Raw genomic sequence first — 16,439 nt, forward strand, 5'->3', positions numbered from 1 at the left:
ATTTTGTGCTTCTTGCCCCAGCCAGTCTCATCTCTGGGAGTATTACTGGAATAAGGATTAAAGAATCAGGTTCTTACATGTTTTGCGGAATTAAGAAAAGCACTGCCAGTTGGATCTGCCAGGCCTAATTATAGTAACTACAAACTTAAAGAGAGAAGACTGAGATTTTACTTTTAAAATAACATGGCCTATATACTGTTTCAAATGAATTTATTCTGTCTTCAGTTGCCTATGAACACCTTAATTTGGTCCTGTTGTGCCTTAAATGTTTAGATGTTAGAGACTGAAGTGATTTGGAAGAGGCATTATAACAGAATCTCTTATGACACCAACTAAAAGCAAGGACACTTTAAGATTACATAATACAGGGTTTAAATTTAGCCAGCTGGTGCTGAACTGAAAGATATTTTATTTTTACCAGAGCTCTATTTGGTCACTGACGAGCTGGAGTTTGTTTGAATTATTTTAAAATTTTATGTGCAGGGTGCCAAAGGACGAGTAAAATATTTACCTCAGCTACATTCGGAGCCCTGAATTTTAATATGAGCACCGGTTTTGAGTTTTAGAAGCTATTACCATTGAGTGGCAAAAATATTGGATAAAAAAATGGGAAAGTGTTGAAGTCTGTGCTTAAATATTTCTCTACTTCTCTGCCTAATCTTTGAATCTTTTACCTTTTTTACTGTTAACATGTAAATGAACAACTAGATCCATTTTTTAAAGTCATTCAGCATTTCAGATGTCTACAATACGGCAAAGTGCCAGCTGTTTGGGGAAAATGTAGTCTGGAGTTTGGAGTAAATATTTCTGCATGCAGTGGTGTGCATCTTTTAGATACAACTTCCCTCAACCACCTGAAAAATAAAAGTAGATATTCTAATGATCACAGAGAGCTTTACTTCAGAAAATGTCAGGTGGGCCTCAAGTCTTCAGTGATTACAAAGGAAGAGAGGGTTGGTTGTCTTTCCTCAAGTTTACTTTTGGGTAAAAAAACCCCACAAAGTTCATAGATAATTTACTATTGTTTACCATTGATAGCTGTCTGCTATTCAGTCATTTCCAGTACTTTTCCTCTCACTTACATTTACCACAATTGAAAAACTTCTGCATATCAGTATTCATTTTATTCGTTTGGTAAACTATTACTTATGATGAGAAAATTTGGGGTTGGACCCCCATGGTAATCTCGGAACTGGAAACTGATATTTCCTCTCTTCTCTCTCTCTCATGCGTACACATAAGTCTGGGCAGTAAGATACCATTTTGTAACGCTTGTTTGTTAGCTTGGAGTCACATCTAGATTCAGTAATTTACAGACCAGGCCAGAAACTTAATCAGTGCTTGGCAGTATAATTCCCAGATTTCTGATTGAACAATCTGTGAGGGATAGAACTTAAATGACATTACGTTGTCCTTTTTATTTGCTTCCCACCCCCTCTTTTAAAAGCATTCAAGTTACACTTTGAAATTTAATTAAATTGTAATTTTTTTTTCCCTGCTTCTGAGACAAACACTTGCTCATTCAAATTATAGGTTCATCCTTTGCAGAATGTGAGTAACATCAGACTTTTCTGATTCAGGAATAACTTTTTTTAGAACACTGATTTATTCAATATAAGTACACGGTCTTTATATGACTGCATGATATGTTGTATTGTTGTTGTTTTTTCCCTGACACCAAATGCATGGTATTTTCTGACACCAACCAATTCTCCAATTCTCTGACACCAGTGGGGTGTACAACAATTCAGTTCAATTCTCACACTAATTTCCAGAGTTAGAGCAGAACCCACCGATTGCCCACACTTTAGCCACTAACTCAGGAACAACCAAATGGAAGAGATTCATAGAGTAATGGGCGGGGGGTGGGGGTGGAGCAAAGAGCTTCCATGCCCTCTCTGGGCTCACCACCCATCAATATGTTCACCAACTGGAAGCTCACTAAATCCTGTTGCTTAGAATTTTTATTGAGATTTCATGATGTAGGATGATTGACTGAATCATTGGCCATCGTTAAGTAGGTTCAACCTCTAACCCCTCTCCCCATTTCCAAGGTGGGAAGTGGGGCTGAATATTCAGACTCTAATCGCTTGGTTGGTTTTTCTGGCAACCAGCCCCCATCCTGAAGCTGTCTCTATTTCCCCCACCCCCGCATAAGGCCAGGAATTAGCTCATTAGCTAGCATACCAAAGACACCATCACTCAGGAGTTTTGAAGGGTGTTAGGAGTTCTGTGCCAGGAACCAGGGACAAATACCAAATACTTATTGTGTATTATATCACATATATCCACAATGTTACTTCTCCGTCTATGAAACACTACGTATAAACTCCAGAGTAAAAGTTTCATCCTATTTATTTTCCTAATCATTGGAATCCTTCTTTTGCAAATTTAACCTGAGTACTTCTCCATTTGTACAATATAATCAGGAAAAGCACAAAGAACAATGATAATCAGACAGCCAGTGTAAAGAATAAAGGTTTTTTTTTTCTTAAGAATTGAGAATCAGCAAATTCAATGAGTTATTTGTATCAGTTTGGATACAAGAAATGAGAGTATTGCTATATTTAATGACTCTTGGGACTTTGTGGGCATACATGATGGCATAAAAATAATCTGGCAGTGAGCAATGCAATAGGTAATCCAAATTCCTGGTAGAGTGGCTGTACTTCTTAAAATATCACAAAGGATAAAAGGAATTTATTACATAGATAACACAAAGAACCTCAGTGACTATTTGATTTAACACCTTTAAGTTCTAGATAAGAAAACTGAGCCACAGTACATTAACTAGTAACTTAACAAGATTTAGGCAGAGAGAATTAGAAACCAACTCTCTTGACTTATATTTCAGTGCTATATGTCATTCTGCAAAGCTTTGTGCCATATCACCCCAACCTTACTCCACCCCCATGACTTGGAACACATTTAGAGGTAAACCTTGATAAAGCCTATTTTCTTCCAGGTTTTTGTTGCTTTTTATTTTGCATTTCCTGTTTCTCTTTAATTTAGGATAAATTATGGAAAAGGAGAACTGATCCACATATTCATTTAAAACTCAAAATAATGGTGTTTGGTTTATTTTTTAACTTGACTAAGCGTTTAAGTTTGCTCATCTTCTGTGCTAGATGAGCTGTTTCTGCCCCCAACCCCACCGCAGACCCCCACCATCACCTTGTCATTGGAGACATCATTTTTCACTGCTCTTTTTGGCAGACCTTCAAGTAGGTTTTAGTCTTATACATTTTTCTAATTGTATGCGGGATATATCCTGTTGCCCGGAGAGGTGAACGCTTTAGATATGTCTGACTGTTCAAAAGCAAATAATTGTCAAATTGCTCCAGGCACATATACGACTTAAAATAAATATAATACTAAAAGAATTTATTTTAGGAAATTTTTGTTGGTCAAAGATCCAATAACACATTCCCCCCAAATCTGAATATCAGCATGTGTGTTTCTAAATGCATTAACTTGGTAGTTATCAACATAGAAAAGCTAAAAAGAAAAAATTGTACCACCATTAATTTTTTAAATTTTATTTATTTATTTATTATTTATTTTTATTTATTTATTTTTGGCTGCATTGGGTCTTCGTTGCTGCGTGCGTGCTTTCTCTAGTTGCGGCGAGCGGGGGCTATTCTTCGTTGCGGTGGCTTCTCTTGTTGCAGAGCACGGGCTCTAGGCACGCGGGCTCAGTAGGTGTGGCTCGTGGGCTCTAGAGCGCAGGCTCAATAGTTGTGACGCACGGGCCTAGTTGCTCCACGGCATGTGGGATCTTCCCGGACCAAGGCTTGAACCCGTGTCCCCTGCATTGGCAGGCGGATTCTTTTTTTTTTTTTTTTTTTTCACTGCGCCACCAGGGAAGCCCTGGCAGGCGCATTCTTAACCACTGCACCACCAAGGAAGCCCTCACCATTAATTTTAAAAGCAAAGTCCAGCATTATAAATGATTTCAAAACATGTCAATGGTTTTCATGTAAAGTTTCATAAATATGAACTGAATATAAAATAATGTTCAAATAATAATCATTTTATTTTATTTTTTAATTCATAGGAAGTTAATTGCATTGAAATAAGATGTAGGCAGAACTCACATTATAAAGTGGCTGGGTTTGTTTAAACTATGTATATTAAATTTTGGTGAGTACAGTCACAGTTCCCCATTGAATTGCATTAAAATTCAAGGATGCTTTATCACTATCTCTGTTGTTGTTGATTATTTTATTTTTAGTCAGTACTGTCATAATAAGAATTCAGCTTTATCTTATCTAACCACTAAGCCTTTTTGTCAAGTAATTAGACTTCCTAAGTAACTATAGTAAATAAGTGCTCCAGGGAAACAGTGAAAAATCTTTTTTTAAAGCCAAGGATCACCTTTTAATTTATCTGTCTTATAAGTTAGAAGTCTTTCTTGTTGACACAAGGGTCTTATTGTCAAGTTGGAATATTCTGGGAAAGAGATAGAATAAAGTGAGTTTTGTCACATTATTTAAGGGTGGTCAATTCCAGCTACAAGCTTTGTTTAAAATTCACTGCCTCTGCTTCTGCTGGATTTTGACCGATTCTCCTGAGAATTATATAGGGTAAAAGTCTGCTATTTGGCTACTAGGGTGAAGCCCAGCCCAGTTTCCAGTTGGAACACAGGGGCCAGAGCTAGAGGTGCCAAAGAAAGAGCAACGGGCAGCAGTCAGCCGCTTGGTCAGCTCTTTCTGTCCTCTGTGCCATCCAAGGATGCTCAGAGTGGGAACAGAACCTCGTTACAGCCCTGACTTCTTCAGTAGAAACTGTGCTAGCCCTCTGGGTGCCGGAGGACTCAAAAACATTTATTTTTAGGAATGTAACTGTATTAGTGCATGTGTGCTTCAGTCACTGACTCATTCTGGAATGGGAATAATTTCGGGATTCATCATCCATTCATTCATCCAGAGCTGAACAATAACCCCAAGTTTAACTCTGTAAAATATCAGAGAATTGAAATTTGAAAGGAAGGCATATGTTTGTATTAAAGTTGCAATATTTTTTTCCCTACAAAGATCTAGTCCAGCTATTGCAATTGTCAGCTCAAAACTACGATTTATAGTTTCTAACAGTCCACCCTTTAAATAGAAGCAACAAATTACCGCAAACTTCAATTTTCACTGCTTTTCATTTAATTCACCGTTTCAGCCCCACTGGCCCCAGCTTCTCGACTATGTCATTATGTTATACTATTACCATCTCTTTCCATTTGTGCTCCATTATGCTCATCTATACATATATGTATGTATATATGTGTCTGTGTATGTATACATTATTTTCTATAAAGCAGTGTTACCTATGCCTCCATATTGTTCTCCATTTCTTTCATATTTTAAAAGTCCATTTAGATGTTCAAAGAAAGATGAGTAGTCTTCAAACAACATCCAATAACCACAGTATCATCCATAATGACACCTCTTTTTACCTTTTGTGTAACATTGCATAAAGAGCCTGACAGAGTTTTGTAAACATTTGTATTGAGAAAGTGCGAAGCTACATCTTTATAATAACGATGACAATAATAAACATTTTCTACAGGATTATTCTCCCATAGATAGCTATATAAAAGGAGTTCCAGGAGTTGACATATAAAATTTCATTATTTATATCATTTTTACATTTTGAAATTAGAAAATTTTTTGAATAGTTTTTAAAATTAGAAAAATTTCACAAATGATGTGCTATGTTCTCTCTCTCTCTCCCTTTCTCCTTCCTTCTTTTTTATTTCATTTCTAGTAAAGACCTCTAGAATATATTACTTAACCCTAGAGCTATCACTATCCTTAAGATGTATGGAGTGTCCTCAGTTTATCAGAATCACAGAAACATCATCTCCCAGGGCCAGGGGAGATTCCAAAGGAAACCCACATAACACTTTACTAGGAAACCAGAAAATGCTGTCAGGTAAACCCTTATTAGTTGAACACAGACTTTACAGCCAGACTACCTGGGTCTGAATTCTAGCTCTGACACTTAACCAGCTGGTTGAATCTGGGCAAATTATTTAATCCATCTCTGTGCCTATTTCCTCATCTGAAAATTGAGATAATAATAAAATCTATCTCACAGGGTTGTTTTGAGGATTAAATAAATTCATATTTAATGAATTTAAAATATTTATGTAAAATGACTAAAACAATAGAGCCTGCTACATAGTAAGTTCTACATAAGCTTTTGCTGTATTATCATTATTATTATTGTTCAATGTATGAGACTAATATAATAACCTTTACATCTTTCCCAGAGAGCAAGATAAGAATATAAAGTACCAAGTTATCCTAGATGCTGAACATTCAAAATAACAGCACACTAAATGAGAACTGTTTGAGAGAAAATTATCTACCTGATTTAATAGGTTGTTCTCTTGTTAAAGGCATCCTTCCCTTTCAGAGGTTTACTCTTGAGCTCAAATTAAATTTCTGTCCTCTCTGGAGTTGTAGAAAGCTATTAAATCCCTTTTTCTATTATAATCTTTCCAACACTTGAAACTAACTTTTCAGTTATCCTTACTGATGTCAGCATCACATTACTTCAAGAAACTGAGCTCTTCAACCACTTCAACCATAATGACTCTGTCTCCTTTCAGATGGAGCTGCTCACAGCCATACATTGTACCTTGTCATTACTTTGAGTTAGTTCTTGGACTCTCAGAATATTCTTTTAGATCACAGTTTTCTTTCTTTTCAACTACAACTGGTCTTGACCCACAGCATAGTCTTCCCATCCTCAACACATCCTGCCCCTCAGCCCTCTGCCTCTTTTGCCTCATCTCTCTGTATTTTGGATCCACTCACAGTGTCTGAGTAAAGATGGAAGGAGGACTCTTACTAGGGAGGGAGGCACTGAAGAATGGGGCTGTGGGTACCAGACTGTTTATCAGGAGAATCTAAAGCAGAAAAGGCAAAGAAGAATCCAATAATGGAAGAGAAAGCAAAAGCTTATGAGCCAGTGAAATGGTACAATACATCAGGTTTGATGGATGAAGCTAAGCGGGAAAATAAATCACAGGGTCAGAAGGAAGGAAAACTAGGAACATGACAGGATGGAGCCTAGGATGGACTAAGGCACCCATTTCAACCAAGGCCAAGAACAGTTCAGAAGTGTTGGTGGCCTGGTGTTAAGGGCTCCTGACTCCAGGCTTCAGGGATGGGTCTAAAGCTTAAAGGAACCGTGAGACACCCAATGCCCACTCTGCCTGGGCCCCATTGTCAGCTGCAAGAGAAGAGCTTTCACTGACCTCCCATCTCCTTTGTCCCCACGTTCTTGAGCTAAATCTACCCCATCAAAAGCCAGTTCAACATTTTCCTCATAATCTGATATATTTGCTTCCATTCCCAGGCTGCCTAGGTGTATATTTATATATATATTTAAATATATATATTTAAAGGTCTGTGGTTTTTGCATATATGCTAATACCCAACACTCATTTTATTCACTTTTAATTGACTGCATATCACATTCACCATTATTCCTGACAATCCCAGATGTTCTATATTCTAATATACCACTGGAAAAGTTGAAAATGGAAACAAATTTGTGGGTAATATGTTTTTTAAACAGCCACGTTGAATTTTAAAAGGTTTGTCAAGGTTAAGATTAAGACTTAGTTACTAGACATATACATTGATATAATATGGATGAAGCTGAGAACTGATGGAGTGTGTGTGATAAGACAGAAACAGAAGACTGGGGATGGAGCCCTGAAAAATATACATAGTTGGGTGTCAAGAATTGTGTGTGTGTGTGTGTGTGTGTATGTTTTTCAGGAGACATAGATAGATGAGTGTTACTTTTTCCTGGTCTAAGCTACTCACCAACTCCACACTCGGTTTTGAGAGTTTATAAAGAACAAAGCAGAGACTGCTGCAAAGCATCAGCATTTTTAATTCCTCCTTCTGAGATATTTCTTGTAATGGCAAGTGTTAAGCTCCATGAGTTTTATGACATTTTCCTCAGGCCCTGCACTGCTGGTGAATGGGACCTGGGGCTTTCTGCCACATCTGCTTTCCTTGGCAGACTTTCAACTCAGAGCTGCACTGGGACACTCTGAAAACTTACTGAGGTCTTCCTGCTAGATCTCATAAAACAAATAGGATACTACTTGTGATTAAATGGTCCTCCAAAGAAAAGTGTGTGTGTGTGTGTGTGTGTGTGTGTGTGTGTGTGTGTGTGTGTGTATTAGTGTTTCCATGTTCTAGCCATAGTCCTGTACTTGCCCACTGGCCTGGGGAAGCCAGTTATTTTTTCTGGGCCAAACTGCGATAGAGATATGAATGTATCTGAAATTTTTTAGCTATAACACTTTTCTAATTTCTTTCTGCAAATATGTAATAACAGGAGAATTTCTGGCAGAAATTAAACTGGGCAGAAAGCCCAAAGTTGACTAGTTTCACTTTCCAAACACACATTTTTGTGCAGTTCTAATTTTCACCTGCTCATGTGGTGTCCCGCTGAGCTTTTTGGGGGATGAGCTGGATTTCACTGTGGCACACTCACAGGTTCACAGGCAAGAAGTTTATTTTTGCTCCCTCCCAGAAGCTCTAATCCCAAATTTCACATTGCTGCTCTGCTTAAATAACTTCTGTTACAGAATTTGGAACTTGTTTTCTACTCTTTAAAAAGAAGTACGAGAGAGAAACTAAAATCTGTCAACAGGAACCGTAAAAAGATGGGCATTGAATTTTGCAGTATTTTTGCAAGGCAGTTTCATTCAATAAATGCTTATTGGGCATACACTGTGTACAAGTCATGATGTTATATGTTAAATACCTGTGAAGTTGGCCGTATTCATCTCAACTGTCGGTTTGCTTCTTGGCAATCTAGGAATTTTAGGTAATAATAAAAATTGAATAACCAGTTCTGCAAAAATGTTAGGAAAGTCTCTGGCACTCATTGTTAGGGAAAGCACAAGCATGTCATGCTTAGAGGTGCATTATATTTCTCCTACCTCCACATAAGGGCCCACAAGGAGCATTTCTGGCCACTGTGTGATGGCCAGCCTTTCATATTCACAATGTGGGTGTTGCCATTTTGTAAACTGATGAAACTAAGAGATTCTTTGACTGAAATCATGGTGGACACGGTTATGCAGGCTACTAGAAGATTTAAGAGATGGAGACTGATGCTGAGTTCCTGGCTAGTGGTTGATAACCTGTAGTTGTAGTTAGGTGTCTAAATTTTTAAAATAATCTTTAAAAACTAACAAGGAGATGCTTAACTTTAGAGTCTGAGTTCCCTTTTAGGTTAAGTTGTCCTAAAACAGTAGGAGGTCACACTAAGATGAAGTGATTTGTCCATCTGCCTAAGGCTTTTGGTACCTAAAGGGAGTAGTCTTGGAAAGTGATTCTATTTTAAAGCCGTGAAAGCCTAGCTTCATATGGAATTTTACCAAGAAGCCCAATATATAGTTTTTAATTGCTTCTTACATTTCACTCCCCACAACTTTCCTCCTTTCACCTTCCACTACACTTGAGTTTAAATACCATTGGTCTAGGAAAACTTTTGTTTGCAAGTTTTAATTAAATTATTTGTTGTTCACAGATGTTACTGTCTTAATGTGCATGGAAAAGAGCAAGTTTCAATCTGAATAACATTTAAAGACTGATTTTTTACACTTCACCCTCTAAAAACAGGAGTGAAATAAGCAGCATAAACTGAGTTCCTCCACTTACAGGGCACTTACAGGATTAGGTTTTGAATCTGAGGGAAAAGAAACAAATGCCAGTGCCAAATTTTTTAAGATAAGTAACTATAAATAAATTAAGGGATGATGAGACTGACTAACTTGTATCCCATGTGTATCTTAAGCAGGGAAGACTATTAAATTACTTCTACTCTTTGGACAGTTCTTAGGACCAGCATATCATTAGGAAACTGACATCATCTCTTTCTTTTGAAATTACAGTCTGTGTTGATATGCAGAGGATATTTAGGTCATGTTAGTGGTGACAGGGAGAGTAACCCAGCACCTGGCCAGTTCAAAGTTTTGATATATTAAAATCATTATAGCTTTAATTTATAAACATCCTTATTCTAAATTTAAGACTGTTCAAAATGTATACAGCACTATCTAGTGTCCCCTGCAATTACGGGGGACAATAATCAGAAAGGAGTTGTGACAGTACAAACATTTGACAAGTGCTGATTTTACCTTTCATTTTAGAGCGTGTTAGAAGAACCAGAGCTTTGGTAAGAAAAACAGATTCTTAATATTTCTGCTTAACATTCACAGTTTTATCTTCCTACCCAGGAAACATTTAAATGATTAAAGATCACATCGTTTGCAAAGTGTTTATTTCTTTAGGTAGAATTTTTCTAAGTACATCACTGCTCTGAAAGAGTGAATTTACTTCCAAAGGCATCTTTTATTCAGCAAGCAAAATGTTGCATTATTTAAGCATTTTCACTTTTCTCCTTGATTGCTTAGCTTTTCCAGATAATGTTCAGTAAAGAAAGTATATGGAATTAGTGTGCTTTCCTTTCTTTGATCAAGTCTATCAGCCATTAAGTTCAAAAGAAAACCATATCAAAGTATGCTGTTATTTGTGGACTTAGGCAGAGAAAGCATTTTATACAAAGACTTACTTAATGTCATTGAAAAGAGTTTGTGTAAATTCGAAGACCGAATTTCTCTCAGACAAAAGGTGGACTGAATTAAATACATTTTATTATTCAAAGGAAAAGAATGATTAGTAAGAGAGAAGCTGCCATAGCATCAATTGTTTAAGTCATTGAGAGTCAGAGTTTAGTGATTCGCTTTCTTGTAATATCCTTTGTCAGAATAAATCTCAGATGCTAACCTTAATGGAGAGGTGAAAGTCGGAAAGAGGGTAAAGAATTGAGGAATTCCTAAAAATGGATCTGGAAACGTCTGGCTTTTCCAGACTGCAGCTAGCATAGCACTTATTTAAGGTAATAGTAAGTAAGTAACTTTCCTCCCCTGCCCACACTCAAACAATTTAAAGGTAGGCATGCTGGGAAGATGTTTTTCAAAGCTGCAAATTATTAAATGTTCATCTGCATTTTATTACTGTTGCTTATTTTTGATCTGTTGAGTGACAACAGCATACTTGGAACTAAACGAAACAGTTCAGTACACATGAACTAACTTCGTATGGATTTTTTAAAAACTTATGAGAAGCAAAAATCGATTATTTTAGGGAAAGACAAATTCTAAGCTAGTAATCAGTAGGAATAAAAAAAGAGTATATTAGGAAATAATGAGTGAGAAAAAGAAGTTGTATCAAAGAGGTAACAACTTAGGGATAGGTGAATAATGTAGAATGATACCAACTTTGAAGATTTTCTAGAACAGAGACTTTAGGAAAAAAGAGATGGAAATCAATTTAAACAGAAGGAATTGACAGATTAAATAGAAAGAATACCTATATTCAAACTAACCAAATATTAAAACACCTCTTCCTTTAGCAGTTATCAAACACCTAAATAAGGTTCTTAGTAGGGGTACAGAGGTGCCTAGCAATGCAGAGGTACTTAGTAGAGCAACCGTGGAATGGATCGTAAGTGAGGGATCCAGGATCCTTCTCTTCTTTGCCTTTGGTGGGTGGTGACAAGGGCAGCAGAGACTTAGGGAGCAGCCCAGTCATCCCCGCCTGACTGGTCCAGGCCAGGGTTCATTGTGCCAAGCCCACTGTTCAGAGACCCTATAGGAAAATGAAAAATGGGAATAACTTTGAGTGATGGTGTCATGATTTTACCTAAAAAACAGAGAGCAGGGAAAACATGAGGAACCATCGCAGGGAGAAAAGGAGCAGATCTGTCCCTATAGTGAGCCATACTAGGGTGATTTTCATGAACTTTACATTTTCAGGGGACTGCCCTCTTCTTTGCTGGTGAAAAATTGGTAGCTCATTGGCTAGTGCCCAAAACACAGATAGACTAACACTTTGATATCATATACATTGACATTCTTCTCTTTTATATACATTTTCTCCATTCCTATGGCCATATGAGCAGGACTGTGCCAACTTCCTTGCTCAAATCTCTTACTGTCATTATCTATTCTTTCACAATCTATTGCATTCTCCTTGTTTCAAGCAACATGGTGGATACTTGGCTTATAAAGAGGAATGGAATATCATCATAGCCTTTAGATTCATATGGACCAGAGTCAAGTCCTATCCTTTCTACTTACTAGCTTTGAGATTTGGGAAAATTTCAAAACTTTTATTATCTCAGACTTGTATCATGTCAGATCATCTGGAAAATAATACCTAGGATATATAATAACACCTAAGGTGACTGGAAGCTAGTGAGCATATATTATTTACTATGTGCAAGATACTACGTAAAGCCCCTTACTTTAATAAGATCTCCTTCAGTCCTCACAGGCAATCAGATTCTGGTATCATTCTCATGTTATAGCTAAGAAGAAGGAGACTTTGAGAGGTTAAGAAATTTGCTTAAAGTCAAAAGTGTCAGAGATAGAATAAATATTGGGCTTTCTGGGTCCAGAGTAGATGGTCAATCTCCCTGTGAGTCTGCCTGCTGCGGGATGAAACCAAGACAGAACCCAGCGTAAAACAGGTTTCCTAGATGAACTTAACCCTGTGCTGGAGGAGCGTGCATGTGGGTGGAAGGTGAGAGAAGAAGGGAAGACGGAGAGATTCAACGATACACTAAAAAGTAACAAGTAATACAAACAGAAGTGTAATTTGTAAATGTTGGGAGAGCACAGCAGAGGAGCTACTCACTGCCTAGATTAAGTGGGGAAAAATCTGGAGAGAAATTGAGCCACTGTGAGGATACATGTGAGGGACTTTTCAACCCCATCAAATCTGATTGGTCTTGATCTATTTCAATTCAGTTTCATCTCAGTATAAATAAATGTGATTTTGGGGATGGAGGTGTGGAGTGTGTGCTACCAAGTTCCTCAGGATTCCCTGCCTCAGGAGGACTCCATTTGGTATGTCTTCAGAAAAGGCAACTTCCTTAGCAGGGCCAGCCATCTGGGAATTTTTTATTCCTAAATCAGCATGTCAAAATGGTGCAACGTGTTGTATTTCTGTTTTTAGAGATAAGGCCAGATTACCACTTAGAATACTGTATTTCTTGAGGATCTCTCTGGTGTTTTTCTTTTCCTCTCTTTTCAGGTAGAGCAGGACTAAATACAATGGTGAGTAATTTGTGCCCTGCCTCTGAGCACTGTGCTTGGTCCACAGCAGATGAGCAGTAGATGTTTACTGAATGTATGCCTAAAGTCTTAAGAGGAGAGTTTCTCAAATACTCTTATTGTATACCTGGGATGCAGATTTAAACAAGAGGAAACTTCGATGGAAGCATGCCACCACCTCCCATGCCTTGAGGCAAAACAAATCAATAGAAATGAGAGCAGTGGACCTTGCTTCACATTTTCCTTCCCTTATAGTAAAGTTTGTCTCTCTCCCTGCTGGCTTGGATCAATACCTAACCCCATCTCAAGTTTGATCTCTATAGTGACCAAAGAAATATAACTGAAAAATTTGCTTTGATTTCTAATTCTAAACTCAAGCTTATAAGGACAAAAAAGGATTCACTTAGAGACATAGAAATTCAACTTATTGGTTTCCCTTTGATTTATCCCTAGATACACTGCTATAAAGGATTTGTGTGTAGATGTTTAGGAAACAGAAAGGAGAATTCATACCCTTAATTTAAAATTTATTTTATAATGTTATATTTTAATGAAAAATACTTACATAAGAGACGGTGTAGAGTTAAATGGCCTTGTACTCAGAAATACCTGAACTTAATTCCAAGCTGAGCCACTTACTATATGATTTTTACCTTTTTAAATGTTATTTTCACCGCAGTAAACTGGAAATAATACCACCCATCAGATATAGTTGTTATAAGAATTAGATGTAAAATGTAGATGTGTAAGAATACACGTAAAATGATTAATGTGTAATTGATACTCATTAACAGATGGTTATCATTGTTATAATGCAACATAAGTCTGATTGTGCTAGGGAAGTGTCTAACAAGAGACTTATATTGTAAAAATATGCATCATCTATAAGCATTTAATAGTTTTATTTGACTATTTCAAAGGAATTTAAGTCATTTTATTCAATTATTGATTTTTTAACTGGCCAAGTCCTTAACTAAACTAAGCAATTAATTAATTTAATAGCAATATGATTGAATTTTCAAATATGCCCAAACTAGCAATATTAACCTACTAATGATTATTTAATTTCTGTCTAACTTCTGTACATTTATAACTGCTCTCGTACCAGAAGCACTTCTTGTGAGATGATAGGGGTTGCAGAAAACAGAAGACAAGTCTATATAAGAAAAACTTACTACAATTAGAAATGGCAGTTCTGTTACTCAAAGAGATTACTATCTAAATGGACATTTATGCTGAGTCTTATCTATAAGTAGGTAGACATTTATTCTTTGGGGTGTAAAGAAATTCAAAGATGTTTCCATCACAGGGTGGTTTGTGTATATGAATCTGTGAGATTAGGGGGAGCTAGAACTGAAATATGCCTTAAGAAGAATTTACTGTGTAGTGATTTCTGACTTGGTCAGGTGTATGTGTATGTACAGTGGATGCTTGTATTAGTTTCCTGTTGCTGTTGTAACAAATTACTGCAAACAATTGTAAGCACAAACAATTGGGCTTATAATAGCACAAATCCATTGTATTATAGTTCTGGAGATCCAAAATCCAAAATGAGTTTCGCTGGGTCAATATCAAGGTGTTGGCTGGGGCCCCACTCCTCCTAAAAGCTCTATGAGGGAGGTTGCCTGTTTCCTTCCTTTCCTTTTCCAGCTTTTAGAATCTACCTACATTCCTAGACTCATGGGACCTTTCCTCCACTTTCAAAGCCAGTAGTTTAGATTCTGCAATGCATCTCTCTCTCTCTCTCTTTCTTTTCTTCCTCTCCCTCTTCTTCTCCCTCCCCCTCCCCCTCTTCTTCTCTCCTTCTTCTTCTTTTTCTTCTTCTTCTTCTCCCCTCTCTCTCTCCTTCTGTCATTACCACTCCTTTCTGATTCTGACTCTCCTGCCCCTCTTTCACTTATAAGAACCCTTGTGACTACATTTAACCCACCTGGACAATCCAGGATAATCTCCCCATCTCAAAATCCTTAACTTAATCACATCTGCAAAGTCCCTTTTGCCATGTAATGTAGCGTATTTACAAATTCTGTGAATAAGGGTGTGCACCTCTTTGGAGGACCAATATTTTGTTTACCACATTGCTAAATCTTGTTGTTTTCCTCTGTCAGGCAACTGGATGTATAGGATCTCTTCCAGTACCTGGTGAATTAGGAGAATAGTGGTTATGGAAGATTTAGTAAGGAGGCAAGAACTAATCCTTCTTATTACCCTGAGAGATGATCTGTTTTTGTTAGTGTATAAATCATGCTAATCAGACGAATGGATGGATTTTGGGGAAGGTGGCAGTAGTACACACAACACAATGCATTTTGGGGGAGTGGGACCATAGGGAGGTTAGTTTAAAAGATGTAATCTGATTCACTGGGTTCGTACGCTGGAGGGACGGCACGGTGTAGCTTTCGTGCCATCATGGCATACCCTTCCACTCATTTTACTCTTTGCCCTTCCTCTCCATGTTTTTTTAAAAACTGTAAATTAATGCAAGATTGTGCTATACACTTGCTCTTTCATTTTATTCTCCGCTTCTTCGCTTTATAATATTCAAATGAGGGTAAAATATATAAAACTAAAATTGATTACAAATTTGACTTGGCAGCAGCATTCTGAATGTTTAAAAGAGATGGATTTTATTATTAGCTGAGGGATATGCAAATATTATAAATTATAGAAAATTTATTCATGCTAATGGCTCTGAGTCCATGGTATGTCCATCGGTATGATATGCTGTACACAAATCCGAGCTGGGTTATAGATTATATATTTAGATTTGATAGAATTTAGTTCGTCATTCTCCCAATTTAGTTCTCAATCAATTTTCTGAGTTCAAAGCAGTTGACTTCTTTATAATGCATCCAGAATATAATAGCAAGGCTGTTGATATGTCACCAAAAGTACACTTGCCTCCTTGAAGCTGGCATCTATATTTGCATCAGCTTTGTGGGCTTCCATGTGACACCCCAGCTCATTCTCTGCCTGGCTTTTAGTTTGGACTAAATAAAGGCTTCTCGAATTGATTTTAGAAAATTTCCAAGAAAAAAAAATCATTAAATTTTCATTCTTCTGCTCGAGAGTTCAAATTACCATTGAACCTTACAATTTCTTTTGAGTCATACTTAAACATTGGATTAGTTATCCAGGACTATTTGCTTATTGTATATATTTTATTGCACAGGCAATGAGTCAGTTAACAACAAAAAAGGCATCTTTTTGTTGATTGAATTTTCCTTCATCTGTTTCCTTGGGCAAGTGATTGTTTGGGTTTGTCTTTTGGTTTTTGGACTCTTGT

At 37.1% G+C, this 16,439-nt stretch overlaps 1 protein-coding gene across 1 annotated transcript in view; it reads left to right on the forward strand.

Annotated features, from left to right (window-relative positions):
- XIRP2 (xin actin binding repeat containing 2) overlaps window positions 1–16,439 on the forward strand; it is a 70,594-nt gene that overhangs the window by 588 nt on the left and 53,567 nt on the right. The window lies entirely within an intron of this gene.

The sequence above is a fragment of the Physeter macrocephalus genome, chromosome 2 (genome assembly GCF_002837175.3).
Source record: "Physeter macrocephalus isolate SW-GA chromosome 2, ASM283717v5, whole genome shotgun sequence".
Lineage (NCBI taxonomy): Eukaryota > Metazoa > Chordata > Mammalia > Artiodactyla > Physeteridae > Physeter > Physeter macrocephalus.